Source organism: Macaca nemestrina, chromosome 20 (genome assembly GCF_043159975.1).
Source record: "Macaca nemestrina isolate mMacNem1 chromosome 20, mMacNem.hap1, whole genome shotgun sequence".
Classification (NCBI taxonomy): Eukaryota; Metazoa; Chordata; class Mammalia; order Primates; family Cercopithecidae; genus Macaca; species Macaca nemestrina.
In genome coordinates, this window is record NC_092144.1 from 44,553,337 (window position 1) to 44,572,223 (window position 18,887).

Below are 18,887 nucleotides of genomic sequence, written 5' to 3' on the forward strand. Positions count from 1 at the left end.
TCATCAGTTTTCACTTTGTGTATTTTTTTTCCGGGAAATAAAAATAAAATGGTTTTTTTTTTTCTTTAAATTATGTCCCCTATCTTTATTTTTTTATTTATTTTTAAAATTTATTTATTATTATTATACTTTAAGTTGTAGGGTACATGTGCATAACGTGCAGGTTTGTTACATATGTATACTTGTGCCATGTTGGTGTGCTGCACCCATCAACTCGTCATTTACATCAGGTATAACTCCCAATGCAATCCCTCCCCCCTCCCCCCTCCCCATGATAGGCCCCGGTGTGTGATGTTCCCCTTCCTGAGTCCAAGTGATCTCATTGTTCAGTTCCCACCTATGAGTGAGAACATGCGGTGTTTGGTTATCTGTTCTTGTGATAGTTTGCTAAGAATGATGGTTTCCAGCTGCATCCATGTCCCTACAAAGGACACAAACTCATCCTTTTTTATGGCTGCATAGTATTCCATGGTGTATATGTGCCACATTTTCTTAATCCAATCTGTCACTGATGGACATTTGGGTTGATTCCAAGTCTTTGCTATTGTGAATAGTGCTGCAATAAACATACGTGTGCATGTGTCTTTATAGCAGCATAATTTATAATCCTTTGGGTATATACCCAGTAATGGGATGGCTGGGTCATATGGTACATCTAGTTCTAGATCCTTGAGGAATCGCCATACTGTTTTCCATAATGGTTGAACTAGTTTACAATCCCACCAACAGTGTAAAAGTGTTCCTGTTTCTCCACATCCTCTCCAGCACCTGTTGTTTCCTGACTTTTTAATGATCGCCATTCTAACTGGTGTGAGATGGTATCTCATTGTGGTTTTGATTTGCATTTCTCTGATGGCCAGTGATGATGAGCATTTTTTCATGTGTCTGTTGGCTGTATGAATGTCTTCTTTTGAGAAATGTCTGTTCATATCCTTTGCCCACTTTTTGATGGGGTTGTTTGTTTTTTTCTTGTAAATTTGTTTGAGTTCTTTGTAGGTTCTGGATATTAGCCCTTTGTCAGATGAGTAGATTGCAAAAATTGTCTCCCATTCTGTAGGTTGCCTGTTCACTCTGATGGTAGTTTCTTTTGCTGTGCAGAAGCTCTTTAGTTTAATTAGATCCCATTTGTCAATTTTGGCTTTTGCTGCTGTTGCTTTTGGTGTTTTAGACATGAAGTCTTTGCCCATGCCTATGTCCTGAATGGTACTACCTAGGTTTTCCTCTAGGATTTTTATGGTATTAGGTCTAACATTTAAGTCTCTAATCCATCTTGAATTAATTTTCATATAAGGAGTAAGGAAAGGATCCAGTTTCAGCTTTCTACTTATGGCTATCCAATTTTCCCAGCACCATTTATTAAATAGGGAATCCTTTCCCCATTTCTTGTTTCTCTCAGGTTTGTCAAAGATCAGATGGCTGTAGATGTGTGGTATTATTTCTGAGGACTCTGTTCTGTTCCATTGGTCTATATCTCTGTTTTGGTACCAGTACCATGCTGTTTTGGTTACTGTAGCCTTGTAGTATAGTTTGAAGTCAGGTAGCGTGATGCCTCCAGCTTTGTTCTTTTGACTTAGGATTGTCTTGGAGATGCGGGCTCTTTTTTGGTTCCATATGAACTTTAAAGCAGTTTTTTCCAATTCTGTGAAGAAACTCATTGGTAGCATAAAATGGGTTTTTAATACCATATACAGATATTTCATTCTTGGGAATGGTGCTGTGCAATTACAGATTCTTCAAGAAAACTGGTTTTTAAATACTGGTGTAATTGCCCCACAAAAGGCCCAACAAGACCTGCAACCTGTTTCATGCATGCGACATTTAATCTAACAACTTCATCGACCCTCTCTCTGCTTGTCACGGCTTTGGGTATTTTGAAGCTCTGTTAGGTTAAAACATCATAATTGACCCTTTTATCAATATGAAATGCTTCTCTTTACTCCTGGTAATTTTTTTTTCTGAACTTTAATTTGTCTGATATAAATATAACAACTCCAGCTTTCCTTTGATTAATTTTACAGGTGTATCTTTTTTCACTCTTTTACTTTTAACCTACAAATTTCCTTAAATTTAAGGAGTTTCTTGTTGAGAGCACATAGTTAAGTGAATTTTTAAATCTATCCTGATAATCTCATTTAATTGGTATATTTAGACCATTTACATTTAATGTAATAATAATGTTTGGATAGGGTATACCATTTTATCATTTGTTTTCTGTTTGTTTCATTTATTTATTTTTTTATTTTATTTTTTTCCGAGATGGAGTCTTGCTCTGTTGCCAAGGCTGGAGTGCAGTGGCGTGATCTCAGTTCACTGCAACCTCCGCCTCCCGGGTTTAAGCAATTCTCCTGCCTCAGCCTCTTGAGTAGACGGGATTACAGACACCCACCACCACGCCCAGCTAATGTTTGTATTTTTAGTGGAGACGGGGTTTCACCCTGTTAGCCAGGCTGGTCTCAAACTCCTGACCTTGTGATCCAGCTGTCTCGGCCTCCCAAAGTACTAGGATTACAGGCGTGAGCCACTGCGCCCAGTGTATTTTGTTTTTGTTCCTCTCTTTTTCCTTTCCTGACTTTTTTTTTTTTTTTTTTTTTTTGAGACAGAGTCTCGCTCTGTTGCCCAGGCTGGAGAGCAGTGGCACGATCTTGGCTCACTGCAAGTTCCACCTCCTGGATTCACACCATTCTCCTGCCTCAGCCTCCCGAGTAGTTGGGACTACAGGCACCTGCCACCACGCCCAGCTAATTTTTTGTATTTTTAGTTAGAGATGGGGTTTCACCGTGTTAGCCAGGATGGTCTCGATCTCCTGACCTTGTGATCTGCCTGCCTCGGCCTCCCAAAGTGCTGGGATTACAGGCGTGAGCCACGGCGCCTGGCCATATGACTTTTTTTTGCTTATTTGAACATAGTTTAGTATTCCATTTTAAGTTTTCAATTATGATTTTTACTATAACTATTTGTATACGTTTTTGGTGGTAACTCTAGGGATTACAAAATGCATACTGAACTTTTTACACCGTATTTAGAAACAATATTTTATCACTCAAAACTTTAGCACTAGTAGGTCCCTTAATTCTCCCTCTTTTATGTTATACTTGTTGTGTATTACGTACACATTCATGAAAGTTCCATGGCCAATGTTATAGTTTTTTTTCCAACTGTAAAACAGATTTTAGGGAACTCAAGAGGAGGATAGCCTACTGTATTTATCCAGGTAGTTATTACTTCTGTTTTCCTCCTTTATTCGTGATGGTTCCAGTTTCCTTCCGGTATCATTTTCCTTCTGTCTGAAGCAATTTCTTTAGCAATATTTTTACAGCATTTCTGCTGGGTATGAATTTTCTTAGTTTTACTTCACCTAAGAATGTCTTTATTTCGCCTTTATTCCTGAAAGGTATTTTCACTGGAGATAGAATATTCCAGATTGACACTTATTTTCTTTCAGCACTTTAAAAACATTAGGCCGTTTCCTTCTGGCTTCCATGGTTTCTCATGAGAAATATGCCATCATTGGAATTATTCACATGTATTGACTTGTTGAGTTTTTTTTCTTTTTTCTTTTTTCTTTTTTTTTTTTTGCTTCTTTCAAGATATTTTCCTCATATTTAGTTTTTAGCAGTTTAATTATGATTTGTCTGTGCATGGATTTCTGTGGGTTTATCCTATTTGGGGTTCACTTAGCTCCCTGAATCTGCAGGTTTAAGTCTGTATATAGGGAAAACAAACTGTTTTCCCTCTTCTATACTCACCCTTAGCACTCAACACTTCTGACGCCAGAAGTGTGGGGTTTTTTTGTTCAAGCAAATTCTCCTATGGCAGTTGGGAGTCCTACATTTCAATTCAATTCTAACACTATTTACCTAGAGACAGTGTCAGATCCCAAAAGTTAAGGGCTGAGTCCCGTAAGATTGCATCCCACTTCAGATGTCAATCATAAGTGATGGGTTCCCAGGTTATCCACAACTTTTGTCTGACTTGTCTACAAATTACAGGTTCCCAAGATCCTTTACTTGGGTTCAGTCATTTGCTAGAATGGCTCACAGAACCCACTCCATATACTGAAACTGAGAATTAACTTGATTAAGCCCACTGACCTTAACCTGCCTTACTTCCTTTTAATTCCTTACTTCTAGTTAATCTTAATACCTATATAGATAAAAGTTATGTAGCTAAGCAATCTACTAGCTTCCCTATAGACAACATCTCTGACATATAGGTCACCATGGTAACAGTTGCTTAAAGTTGTTTTTCATGAATTTGGGGTCAGCTCCTGTCCAGTTCAAGCCACTTGAGACCACTTCAACTGGGCCTGCGTGAATGTCCAAGAGGTGAGCTTTTGACATCAGAGGGCCATAAAGATCTTCCTGCAGATCATACTAATGCCACAATTTTCTAAACGTGTTTCCTATGAAGAGCCACGAGGCTTGACCATGTGTGTGAAGATTGCCAATTACCTCATTTTTTCTTATCCAAATTACCTTTCTCCACACCTCAGACCATTCTGCTTCTTTATCTCATAAATATTCCTAAATCCTATCTTTAGGGAGGCAGATTTGAGACCCGTTCACCCACCTCCTCGCTTGGCTGTCTCACGAACAAACCCTTTCTTTTTTGCAAAACCTTTCGCCACAGTGATTGGCTTACTGAGTGCAGGAAAAACGAACCTTGCTCAGTATGAATATTTACTCATTTGTTACAAAGAATACAAATGAGGAACAGCCAGATGGAAGATGCATAGGGCAAGGTATGAGGGAAGGGGTGCAGAGCTTCATGTCCTGTCCAGCTGTACCTGCCTCCTAGCATTTCCACTTGTTCAGCAATCCAGAAGCTCTCAGAATCCCATCTGTTTGGGTTTTGGTGGAAAGCTTCATTACATAGGCATGATTGATTGCATCATTGGCCTTTGGTGATGAACTCTACCTTCACTCCCCATCCTCCTCCCCAGAGATGGAGGTGGGGTGTGGCTAGAAGTTCCAGCCAACTCATTACATGTTTGGTTCTCTAGGCAAGGAACCCTCATTCTGAAGCTGTCCTGGAGCCCCCAACCATCAATCATTTCATTAGCATACAAAAATATTTCAGTTGTTTTAGGAGCAGTGTGTCAGGAAGTGGGGGAAGACATAGACTAAAACTTATTTCTTGACCAAGTGTGGTGGCTCATGCCTGGGAGACTTTGGGAGACCGAGGCAGGTGGATCACCTGAGATCAGGAGTTGGAGACCAGCTGGCCAACATGGTGAAACCCCGTCTCTACTAGAAATACAAAAATTAGCCGAGTGTGGTGGTGCATGCCTGTAATCCCAGCTATTCGGGAGGCTAAGACAGGAGAATCGTTTGAACCCGGGAGGCGGAGGTTTCAGTGGCACCACTGCACTCTAGCCTGGGCAACAGAGCTATACTCTCTCAAAAACAAAACAAAAAAAATATTTACTTCTTATTATGTCATAATAGCTTTTGCTAAACTTGAGATGTTTTCCATCATTATTTTTTCAAAATATTTTTCAGCACCACACTTTCCTCTGGCCTCTGGGATACAAATGTTAGACCTTTGTGATTGTCCCACAGGTTCCTAGGGCTCTGTTCATTTTTTTTTTTTTTTTTTTTTACATCTTTTTTCTTTCTGCTATACAGATTTGGCTATTTTTATTGATGTATCTTTAAGTTGACTGATTTTCTTCTCCCATCTCCATTTTGTTATTGAGCCCATTAGATGAATTTTTTATTTTGGTTATAGTGTTTTTCAGTCACACAGTTTCCATTTGTTTCTCCTTCACGTGTTTTATTTACTTGCTGATATCTTTAATATTTGTTTAAGAGTTTTTGTATATATAATTGCAAAGTATATGTCATTGCAATAGCATGGATTGATTGTCTTTTCCCATGAGAGTTAAGAATTTTGGTATCCTTTGTATGCCAAGTAATTTGGGACTGCATCCTGCACATTTTGAGCATTATATTATGACATTCTGAGTCTTGCTTAAATCCTATTGGGAATATTGATGGTTTTGTTTTTGTGGCCAATTAACCTGGGTAGATTCAGACTGCTAAGTTCCTACTTGCCTTCTATGCCCTGTGGTTCCAATGTCAGTTCAGTTTTTGAAGCATTTGCAATGCTATTCTGATCTATCTTCCACATGTGTCATCCAGTAGTCAGTCTGGGGCCTGTGCAGAAATCTAATCATTAGCTCAGTTTCTAGTCTGTGGCATGCTAATCAGGGCCAGATGAGTCCATGAGTTCATAAATAACTTTATGGGGTGACTTTCTCAAGCCCTTGTCTCTCTGCTATCTTCCGATACTTTCTGGTTCCCTGGGCTCCCCTTTTTGATCGTCCAGACAGAAACTGCCCAATTTCATAATTGTACCAGGTCTAGGATCAAGAGGTTGGAGAACAGAGAGGGAACGAAAAGGCAATGGAGTCTGATCCTGTCCACTGAATGGAGAGAAAAGTCCTTTCCTGAATTTTGGGCTTCTTCCAGCTGCTCTGCTACGGCAATGGGATTGCTTGCAAGAAAACAGAGAAAAGGGGGAGGAAATAAACTCCCTCTGAACTTTAAAAGTACCCTTTTCTGCTCCTTCGGCCAGTCCTCTCCTAGGATTCTCCCTGTCTGCACCACAGTGCTCACTTCCAAGTTTTGGACTGTATTGAATTCAGGTCAGGGGATAAAGGAGGAAAATCAAATAGTAAACTCATCATTGATGTGGTGGTACTTTGAATTTCTGTGTCCTTTCCTAATGCAACTGTTATAATTGACTTTCCAAAATTGTCAAATAGCTGGGCCGTGTAGTCTGTCTGGATTTTCTAGTTGTGTTCAGTGGAAAAGAAAGTGTAGCACATGTTTACTCCTTCTTGCCTGGGTTTACTACTTCTTTCCCAGAAGTGGAACTAGAAAGGGACTTTTGAAGATTTGGTTTCAGTGTCATCTGTCTCAGTCTATTCAGGCTGCTCTAGCAAAAATACCATAAACTGGGTGGCTTAAACACTGGAAATTTATTGCTTACAGTTCTGGAGACTGTTAAGTCCAAGATCAAGGCACCAGAAGATTCAGTGTCTGGTGAGGGCTTACTCTCTGGTTCATAAACAGTCCCTTCTCACTGTGTCTTCACATGGTGGAAGGGGCACAGTATCTCTCGGGTCTTCTTTACAAGGACACTAATCTCATTCATGAGGGATCTTCCCTCATGACCCAATCATCCTCCCAAAGGCTCTACCTCCTAATACTATCACCTCAGGGGTTAGAATTTCAACATATGAGGTCGGGTGTGGTGGCCCACAGCTGTAATGCCAGCACTTTGGGAGGCTGAGGCAGGTGGATCACTTGAGGTAAGGAGTTCGAGACCAACCTGGCCAACATGGTGAAATCCTGTGTCTACTAAAATACAAAAATTAGCTGGGTGTGGTGGTGTGTGTCTGTAGTCCCAGCTACTCTGGAGGCTGAGGTGGGAGGATCGCTTGAACCCGGGAGGCAGAGGTTGCAGTGAGCTGAGATCATGCCACCACACTCTGGGTGACAGAGCAAGATTCCCTCTCAAAAAGAAAAAAAAAAAAAAAAGAATTTCATATGAATTCGGCAGGGAGGACACAGACATTCAGATCATAGCATAATCTATATAGCAACACCTGTGGGACTGGAGCAATGTCCTCCAGGATGTGGTATATGCCCTAAATCAATGACTAATATATGGTGCTGTCTTTCCCCAGGCAGGATTCATGGGTTTCCAACATAAAGGGATGAAAATAGGATTGGAATTTCTTATTATTTCCCCTAGTGATCCACTATCAAAATGTTTGCTACCTCTCACAACTCTAGGTTCTTCTGGTCTAGAGGTCCTATTCCCAAAGGGAGTGATGCTTCCACCAGCAGACACAACAATGATTCCAGTGAACTGGAAGTTGAGAGTGCCCCCTGGTTACTTTGGAATCCTCATGCCACTGAATCAACAGGCCACAGGGGAGGTCACTATACTGGCCAAGGCAATTAATTCTGACTATAAAGGGAAATTGAGTATAAAGAGTATGTCTGGAATACAGAATATGGTCTAGGGTGTCTCTTAGTACTCTCAAGTCTTGTGATTGAAGTCAATGGAAAACTACAGCAACTCAATTGAAACAGGGCTGCTAATGGCTCAGGTCCTTCAGAAGTGAGGGTTTAGGTCATCCTACCAGGCAAAGATCCAACCAGATGAGGTAGTTGCTGAGGGCAAAGTGCATATGGAATAGGTGATGGGAAAGGTAGCTGTAAACATAATTATAAATGCCAGCCATGATTATGTGTCCAGAAATAAAAAACTGTAGTAGTGTAAACCAAAACTAAAATCCTAAACCCCTCAAACAACTGAACACACCCCCTCTTGGCTGAGGCGATCACAGAGAAACCTGAAACACTGAATTCCAGGCCATGACAGGAAGGGAGGTCAGACGTGCCTCATTTCAGACCCTCCATTTTGGAAATTAGGCACGATTGACCAGCATTAACATTAAAATAGAGATCATGAGACTGGCTGGCAAAACAGACTCTGTGGCAACAAGATACCAGTTCCAACCCACCCTGGTGCAGCATCACATGCTCTCTGAGAGCTGCCACCCATAAGACTTCATCTACATAACAGGAACCTTGACTTCTACAACCAGCTTTATCTTAACTCAAGCATATTTTCGCTACTGACTTCAAGTATTTAGTTTAGCACTTTCAACCAATTGCCAATCCGAAAAATTTTTAATCCACCTATGACCTATAAGCCCCACCCTCCACATCCAGTTTCCCAACTTTCCAGGTTGAACACGTATATATTACATGCATTGATTTATATCTTTGCTGTAACTTCTGTCTCCCTAAAATGTAGAAAACCAAACTAACTCAACCACCTCAGGCACTTTCTCAGGACCTCCTGAGACTGTTACCCTAGCCATAGTCATTCATATTGGCTCAGAATAAACCTCTTTAAATATTTTACAGAGTTGGATTTCTTTTTTTTTCTTTCTTTTTTTTTAACTACTTATAACAGTTGTTTTAAGTCTTTCTTCCTTAATTTGACATGGATATGTTTGTATATATATTAACCACATATTTTTAGCTTCTTCCCCTCTCTCTATTTATTGTCTAACATAAGGTGTGTTAATAGTAGTTCACTTTATATTTTGGTATTGAAACTACAAGGCATCAATGGAGTGGTGTGAATCAGCTGGGAGAAGAAGGAACATCATCCAAAGACTAAAAAGGGTTATTGTATCCTCTTTTTGGGAAAAGATTGGCATGTTTTAAGTTTTAACTGGAAACATTTAGGTAACACCAAAACTTTGTTATTCTCTATTTGGAGATGAAGTGTGGTTAAAGGAGATGTATATGGTTGCAGGGTGACAAGGGGTAGACTGTGGTGGCTTTGCAATGTGCCTAACTTTAGTTGGTTGAAGAGGTGGATTTGAGACTTGTCTCCCATCTCCTGGCTTACATCACCTGCAATAAAATCTTTCTTCCCTGGCAATACTCATTGTCTCAGTGACTGGCTTTTTGTGCAGTGAGCAATCAGGCCTAGGTCAGACCCTTGGAACTCAGCAATACAACTTGGTTAGGCTGAACTACATTTCCCAGAATTCCCCTTTTGGTATGTTCCCAGTTAGGTTGAGCCACAGGAGCAATCTTTGTGGGAGATTTAGGGGCCAGGGGATGTAGCAGCCATTTAGACTCTCATGCATAGTTTCATCTGTCGGTTCACTTCATTGGTTCTTCAATGCTCCACCTTCCCTTGGATCCTCCTTCAACTTCTCCATCTGAAACTGGCCCAATTTTCCCATAGAACTGATGTTTATGGGTTTTTTGTTGTTGTTGAATAAACATAGAAATTGACCCTCCCCGTCTTAAAGCTTGAGAAACTTACATGTGTCTTATCTGAGTTCCTTTCTCAGGAAACCGACTATCAGTTCTCCCAGATAGTATCAAGGAACTAAAACTTCCCAAATCAACACATCTAGAATGATGAAACACCATGCTCCTTATCTGACCACCTGCTGCCTGTTGATCAGCTTCTCTTCCTCACCCCTCCCTAATTCCTATTTTCTTGCATGTAGTTACATTCCTTCCCTGCTATATAAACCCCTAAATTTAGTTTGAGAGAGAGAGGTAGATTTGAGACTTGTCTCCCATCTCCTGGCTCATACCACCTGCAATAAAAGCCTTTCTTCCCTGACAATACACATTGTCTCAGTAATTGGCTTGTGCAGTGAGCAATCAGACCTAGATAAGACCCTTGGCATTCAGTAGCACAACTCTTGGGGCCAGATACGTGTGCTTGGCCCCATGATAAAAGACCCCGGCTCCAGCAGTATACCCACACCACCGAGGTTGGAGGCAACAAGAACTGACATGGGGCTGGGCGCAGTAGCTCACGCCTGTAATCTCAGCACTTTGGGAGTCCAAGGTGGGAGGATCACTTGAAGCCAGGAATTTGAGACCAGCCTGGGAAACACAGCAAGACCCCATTTCTACAAAAAATTTTGAAAACTAAGCCAGGTGTGGTTTTGCGCACCTGGCATCCCAGCTGCTTGGGAGGCTGAGGCAGGAAGATTGCTTGAGCTCGGGAGGTCAAGGCTACAGTGTGCTATGATCGTGCCACTGCACTCCAGCATAGGCAACAGACTGAGACCCTGTCTCGAAAATATAAAAAAGTAAATAAATAAAATTTACAAAAGAACTCACATGGGGTTTGGTTTGTCCTCGTGGACTCTGGCTTATGCGTGTGGGTTCTATCTTGTTCTTTGCTCTCCTCAACCTTACCTCCATCTTCCCTTCCTGACTTCCTGCACCTATGGGGTTCAGTTCAAGCATCTGACTCAAAGATAACAACCTGACAGAGACCATTTAACCAGCTCCCTAAATTGCATAAGATCAAATCCGGTAACTAGTCCTTTTGTAGCAACTAATCAGTCTATAGGTATTTCTTAGTGATGCTTCAGCCCCCTACCTGTGGTTGAATCCTGACTGATCCAGGCACCAAATTATAGCCACTTCACAACCAGAGCCTGGAACATGTGTGTGACCCGTTAAGAATAGGAGAGCTGGCTGGAGGAGAGCTTCTATTATTATCTGACTGAAGCCTCAATTAAAAAAAGAAATGCAAGGATGGAATTTCACAGGAAAGTAGAGGAACCCCAGACAGGAGGGCTGCAAAGAAAAGGCTGTTAGAGGGAGACTGAGAAGAGAAAAAGGGAGCAGGAGAGAGCAGCTTGCACTTCAGACACCTCCTTTTCCAAGCCTGGGAGGCAAGAAAGGTGGGTAAAGTCACATCCTTGAGCCCTCCAAGAAGAGATCTGCATGACTATAGGCAACATATGTTGCTGCACCCTGCTTAGCTACGATTTTCTCCTCTTTGGGTCACGGTACTCCTGTTTTCCTTTAGGGCGCACTTCTACCCATGTTTAGCCCCGGTGATTTAAGTAAGATGTGATTCCCCTCTCCAAACTCTAGAAATGGACATATGCCCCAGGCCTGGGAAATGGGAGTCTATGTAACCCTGGCGACTGTCCTTAGTTCTGGGATAGATTCATGGTCACACTGGACCGAGACCCAACTCTAGGACATTTGCTCATCCTCTGTCTGAGTTGCTTAGATGGTAGAAGGTGAACCTGGAGCTGCTGGTGACCACTGTTTCCCCCAGAAGGGAGGAGTCATTTTGAGAATGAGATCAACACAGAGGCACATTGAACTGGCAGAAGGGACAGGGAGACACTCCTCATGTCATCCTTTGAGCACCTGGATACAACTACACCTGAAGCTAAACATATCTGGACTTTTTAGTTGTGTGTACCATTAAGTTCCATCTTTGTCATTGTTATTGTTGTCTTTCTAATTAAGTCAACTTGAAATTGGGGTTCTTGCACTGGCAGCAGAGTCAAAACTAATAAACTGACCCTTCAGTAAAAGAATTTAACTCCCGTCTCACATCTCCGGTGTGTTTGATTTGGGGGAAAAGCAGGGAGGCTGGAAATACTATTACCGATGGTAGCTAACTTTGTCGAGGACTTACTATGCACCAGATGCTCTTCAAACACTACATGCATTATACTTTACAATCCTCAAAACAACCCTATGAGGTGGCTATTTTTTTTTTTTTTTTTTTTGAGACGGAGTCTGGCTCTGTCGCCCGGGCTGGAGTGCAGTGGCCGGATCTCAGCTCACTGCAAGCTCCGCCTCCCGGGTTTACGCCATTCTCCTGCCTCAGCCTCCCGAGTAGCTGGGACTACAGGCGCCGCCTCGCCCGGCTAGTTTTTTGTATTTTTTAGTAGAGACGGGGTTTCACCGTGTTCGCCAGGATGGTCTCGATCTCCTGACCTCGTGATCCGCCCGTCTCGGCCTCCCAAAGTGCTGGGATTACAGGCTTGAGCCACCGCGCCCGGCCTGAGGTGGCTATTAAAATTGCCCCCCGTTTATTGATTGATGGATTGATTGAGACGGAGTCTCACTCTTGTTGCCCAGGCTGGACTGCAGTGGTGTGATCTTGGCTCATTGCAACTTCTGCCTCCTGGGTTCAAGTGATTCTCCTGCCTCAGCCTCCTGAGTAGCTGGGATTACAGGCGCGCACCACCACGCCCAGCTAATTTTGTATTTTTAGTAGAGATGGGGTTTCGCCATGTTGGCCAGGCTAGTCTCAAACTCCTGACCTCAAGTGATTCACCCGCCTTGGCCTCCCAAAGTGCTGGGATTACAGGTGTGAGCCACCGCACCCGGCTGCCCCCAGTTTTAGATGTGGATCAGACAGCTTAGGCAGCCACCCCAAGGTTATACAACAAGCGAGAAGTATTGTTAGGAAGGGAGTGTCCACCGCTTCCTGACAATAGCGGCTGAGATGACTTCCCAGGCATGGGAATGGGAGCGGGAGAGGTCAAATCCCCCAACTTGGACCCGTCCAGGTTATCTAAGCACAACCTCTTGCAATGCTGAATGGGAGGGGTCCTGCCTCTGGTCGGTCAGGAAAGACCTTCTTTATTTTGGGCTAGATGTGCCCCCACATAATTGCCACCTAACAGTTCTCCTTCTGCCCTCTGTGGTCACAGGTAAGTGGAGCTCTTTTTCTCTCACTCTGAGACTAACAGATGCTAGAAGCAGCTGTGCCCTTTCACTATCAACCCCTGGTTTCTTCGATTGTTACTTGGAGGCTTTCCTGGCTGCCCTCAAAGTATCTTCCAGGTGCGGGTTGATTAGGTCCCACCTTAATGACCTCCTGACATCACCTCAAAGCTCACTTTAGGCCGAAAGAAAAACCATAAAGTAAATGCTTCTTATTTTACTGCCAGTGAAATGAAGAGCTTTTCAGTGCTGTGGATTTTTCTTTCTATTTTTTTTTTTTTTTTGCTTCTCATGCTCACATCTGACCTTTCAGAGGCTGACTTTTAAAATGCAGGTTAGCAAAAGTCATATCAGGAGGAGATGGAGATGTCCCTCTCCTCTGCTTCTGTAAAGGCGGCAGTGAGTGCAATCTGCACCATAAATTTAGTTTGCAGAATCCGATAGGAAGAGGTGTAAAAGAGGGCATGGCAACGCGGGAGTAGCCTTGTGAGAACTGCTCTTTGCGTAAAAACCAGAGGCCTCATGCTGCCTCAGACCCCACATGGCCAGGATGCTCCCATCTCCAGCCTGGTATCTCCTTCTTTCACTCTGCTCCTCTTTCCTCTCCACTCCAGCGACGCTGCGCAGACTCACCATCCTCTCTCAGCACCGGCCTTTTGCACACACTATTCCATCTCCTTGAAATACTGTTCCCTGCATTCTTCGTCTAGTTAAATCCCCTCATCCTTCAAGTCTCCGCTGAAACTTCGTGTCCTTGGAGAAGCCTTGTTTGAGTCCCTTCTGTTATCTTCTCTCAGGAATTCCTATACTTCTCCTTTGTAGCAGGTGTATAGCACATAGCACACATAAGGCACATGTTTATATGTGTTGTTGTGGTTGAGTAAACTGTGCCCCCGTCCTTTTAGAACAGGCTCTGCCAGGGCAGGGACCAGGTCTTGGTCACTGCTGACTAGCAATGTGCTCATAAAGGTTTAACAACTATTGCAGGGGTGGGGGAATGTTGACTTATAGAGTGGCTGATTCCATGGTGTAAATCTTCCACCACGCATGATTTCAAGCTACCAATGCGAGTTCAACCAAAATTCCTGAAAAACTTAACAAAGGGCTCTTGTGAGTTGGGATAAACTGGCTTCAGCATGTGATATGGTTTGGCTGTGTCCTCACCTAAATCTCATCTTGAATTGTAGTTCCCATTATCCCCATGTGTCGTGGGAGGAACCCAGTGGGAGGTAACTGAATCATGGAGGAGGTTACCCTCATGCTGTTCTCATGAGAGCGAGTGTGTTCTCATGAGATTTGATGGTTTTATAAGGGGCTTTCCCCCCTTTGGCTCAGCACTTCTCTCTCTTGCCACCATGTGAAGAAGAACGTGTTTGCTTCCCCTTCCGCCATGATTGTAAGTTTCCTGAGGCCTTCCTAGCCATGCTGAACTGTGAGTCAATTAAACCTCTTTTCTTTGTAAATTACCCAGTCTCAGGTATGTCTTTTTTTTTTTCTTTTTTTCTTTTTTTTTTGAGACAGAGTCTCACTCTGTTGCCCAGGCTGAAGTGCAGTGGTGCAATCTCAGCTCACTGCAAGCTCTGCCTCCCAGGTTCACACCATTCTCCTGCCTCAGCTTCCCAAGTAGCTGGGACTACAGGCACCCGCCACCACGCCCGGCTAATTTTTTGTTATTTTTAGTAGAGACGGGGTTTCACCATGTTAGGCAGGATGGTCTCGATCTCCTGACCTCACAATCCGCTCACCTTGGCCACCCTGAGGATTACAGGCGTGAGCCACCGTACCCAGCCTTCAGGTATGTCTTTATTAGCAGTGTGAGAACAGACTAATACAGCACGCCACTGCTGCTGACCCTCCAACACCTGGTACAGATTTGTGGAAGGAGTGAATGAAGTTAGGCCCACAAAGCAGAGCCTCCTCTGCCTGTGCCTATCCATGGTATACTCTCCATCTGTCTGCAGTAGGAATTAGCTTTAAGCAAAAGTATAGCATTGTCTATCAGGTAAAATACATTCAGTGTAATGTAAAGGAATATTCTATGGGTAAAACTTTCCCATTTTCCCCCGGTATTAAAACATACTTTCTAGTGTGTAATTAGAGCTTTGCACGCTGTGAGTAGTGACTTGTTAGTGGTTCATGAGATCAGTTTAGAAGGTCCAAACCAGCAATTTTTTTTGGAAATGGAATTAAGTAGAAGAAAAAAAGAAATTTCAGAGTATCAGAGTTTGTCTCCAGCCTTAAGGAAATGTTACTTTGGTAAACTCTTATTGTGAGTGTGTATTGTTGACAAAAAAGCCAAACTTTGTAAAATATTTAAAGAGGTTTATTCTGAGCCTATATGAGTGGCCATGGCCTGGGGTACAGTCTCAAGAGGTCCTGAGAACATGTGCCCGAGGGAGTCAGGTTACAGTTTGGTTTTATACATTTTAGGGAGACCGGAGTGACAGGCAAAGACATAAATCAATACATGGAAGGTGTACATTAGTTCAGCCTGAAGAGGTGGGATATCTTGAGTCAGAGGGTGGGGAGCAGGGCTTACAGGTCATAGGTGGATTCAAAGACTTTCTGATTGCCATTTGGTTGGAAGAGTTAAGCTTTGCCTAAAGACTTAAGAAGTCCTTAGAAAAGAATGCTTGAGCTAACATAAGGGGTTGTAGAAGCCATGGCCCTTGTTATGCAAATGAAATCTTCTAAGTGGCAGCACCCAGAGAACTTGTGACCAGGGTCAGCTTGGAATTTGGGATCTGATTGCCATAAAGAGTCTACTCTGTCAGTCCCGTGATCTGTATTTTAATGTTACTGTTGGTCAGTTGTGCCTAAACTCCAGAAGGGAGGGGCTAGAATGAAGCATATGCACCTCCCATTTCATCATGGCTAGAATTCAGGTTTTCAGATGTCTCTGGGGTCCATTTGGCCCATAAGGGGGTCCACTTAGTTAGTTGGGGGGCTTAGGATTTTATTTTTGGTTCAAAGTATATATTCTAGGTTGTGATGTCAAATGACTCTCTTACAGTTAAAAAAAAAAGTGTGAAAGTCACTGTGGTTGACAGCAATATCCTTTGGTTTAGTAGCTTTGTTTTGTTTTCTGTGTTATTACTTGGAAATTATTTTCCCCTGGACTTTCCTAAGTCTCCGTCTCCTATCTCCCAGAGACCTAAAGGGTGAAGACACTGAGCTTCCAGATTTGAGGGCAGGAGGGTCCTAGGGAGGCCTGACTTGGAGGCCAGGGAACTTCCTATTCCAGTCTGCACATGTTACCCTTCAATCTCCAGCTCCCCTGGCTGTTGGTGCCCAGCCCAGAGTTGTGGAAGCCCTTTCAGTCTAGCTGTCCCACCTGGTGACAGCAGGGGCAGGGCAGGGAGCATCATGGGGCTGATGCTTTCTGCTGTCCAGCCTCCCTGCATGCAGGGCGATGGCCCCTAGCTGACTCTTGAGAGTTGAGGGGAGGCTGGGGAGAGGGTTAAAGGCGAAGCCAGACCCAGTCCATCATGGAAGTCACGTGGCCTGCCAGGAAATCCCTCTCTATATTGTAGCTGGTTGAACTAACTATATTATAAATAATTTTCCATTTTCTGCCTAGAACCATGCTCTAGACATCTGCATGAGGTCATCAAACCTGCACCACAGCCATGCACACACACACGTGTGCGTGTGTGTGTGTGTGTAAAAGAGAGACATGAGGTATAGAAGAGCAATATAGAAGTCTCCATATTACGGGGAGACAGACAGTCCCAGAGCAGGGAGGTCACTTGAACTGGGTCGCAGAGGCAGGAGGCCACAATCATGGCTGGACACTGCAAGGCCAAACAGGTAAACACTGTGCCTGACTCCCATCCAGACTTCACAACAACCCTAGAATATTAATAAGTCAGTAATAATAGTATTATAGGGAAGGAGTCCCGATCCAGACCCCAAGACAGGGTTCTTGGATCTCCCACAAGAAAGAATTCAGGGCAAGTCCGTAAAGTGAAAGCAAGTTTATTAGGAAAGTAAAGGAATAAAGAATGGCTACTCCATAAACAGAGCAGCCCCGAGGACTGCTGGTTGCCCATTTTTATGGTTATTTCTTGATGATATGCTAAACAAGGGGTGGATTATTCATTTCTCCCCTTTTTAGGCCATATAGGGTAACTTCCCGACGTTGCCATGGCATTTGTAAACTGTCATGGCACTGGCGGGAGTGTAGCAGTGAGGAAGACCAGAGGTCACGCTCATCACCATCTTGGTTTTGGTGGGTTTTGGCCAGCTTCTTTACTGCAGCCTGTTTTATCAGCAAGGTCTTTATGACCTGTATCTTGTGTTGACCTCCTGTCTCACCCTGTGATTCAGAATGCCTTAACCATCTGGGAATGCAGCCCAGTAAGTCTCAGCCTCATTTCACCCGGCCCCTATTCAAGATGGAGTCACTCTTGTTCAAACGCCTCTGACAGGGTGACAACTGTGACCACAACAGATTCACAAACATGACATTTTCAGAGAGAGGAAGGTACGCAGCATGGTGTGATTTGGAAGAGGCTGTGGGTGTAGAGGGATGGGTAATTCAGTTGGGGTGGTCAGGGAGGGCTGCTTGGAGGAGGGGACTCTTGGCTGAGATCTGAGGGCTGAGAAGTTCTTACAGAAGGGTGTTCCAGGCAGAGGGAACAGCAAGCACAAAGGCCTGAGATGGGAGCTAGCTTGGTACGCATGAGGAACAGAAAAGAGGAAGTGAGAGTGAGGCGGGGGAGGGAAGGGGCAGGGAGTGGAGGCTGTGGAGGGGGGAGGGTTTCCAGGCAGCCCAGGACCCTCAAGAGAGCAACGTCGGACGTGGTCTCCCAGGTAGGGTCCATCTGGTCCTTCCTCATGGCTCCTGGGGAGTCCAACTGACCCTTTCCCTCCTCCTCCTTTCCTCCTCTCTCCTCTTCCTTCTCTCCCTCTCCATTTTCCCTGCAAGGTCTGCAGCCCAACTCCAATTCTCCCAGTACTACAGGGGCTCGTCGTGGGTCCTTCTGAGCAAGAAGATGGGGCTCTTTGTATACAGTGTCTGTCCATAGTCATTCATTCACTCATTCATTTAGTCATTCACTCATTCATTCATTCATTCATTCATCCACTCATTCATCAAATATTGATTTTTCTCAGGTGTTTTGCCCTCACAGGTCCTGCCACCTAAAACACTGACTTCTTATCCTTCAAGGATTTGCCTTCAACACTGTCTCTTCCAAGACCTCTCCCTGTCCAGTCCCAGCTTATTGAGCCCCTATCACCCTGTTATCTTTTGAATTGCTTTTCATGGTAAAACAGGACAGGCTGATGCTCTCCGGGGCTCTCTCTACATACAAGAGAAAGATTAGCCTGATGGGCGTTCGTTTACCCTTCTTATTTTCTTTAGGAGCCAACCTCTCCTGCTCTTAGTCTATGTGATTTGGATACAGCCAACTACATTCCCCAGGTCCAGAAATGAACACGCCATCCAAGTGAAGCCATGAGAGACAGCTGCAGGACTTTTGCTGGAACTATTGGGAAAGTGGCATTTCTTTTTCTGCCATGGTTACTTATCTGCTGTGCTCTAAGCCTGGAACTGCTGGATGTCATCTTCGCTGAATGAAAATGAAGTCAGTATTGAGGACAGTAGAGGTGAGAGGGAGAGAGGCATAATCCTGAGTGTATTGTAGGGGCACCTGGATCCAGCCATACCTGAAATCCGCCACTTTCCATTCTAAGAACCAATAAATTCCCTTTGTACTCAAGCTAGTTTGGGTTTTAATCACTTGTGACAGAAGGCCTGATTGATAATAAAATCTCAAAGATAAGCAGGCAGCCAAGCTTAGGTACTTTCCTTTTAAGAGGTGTGGG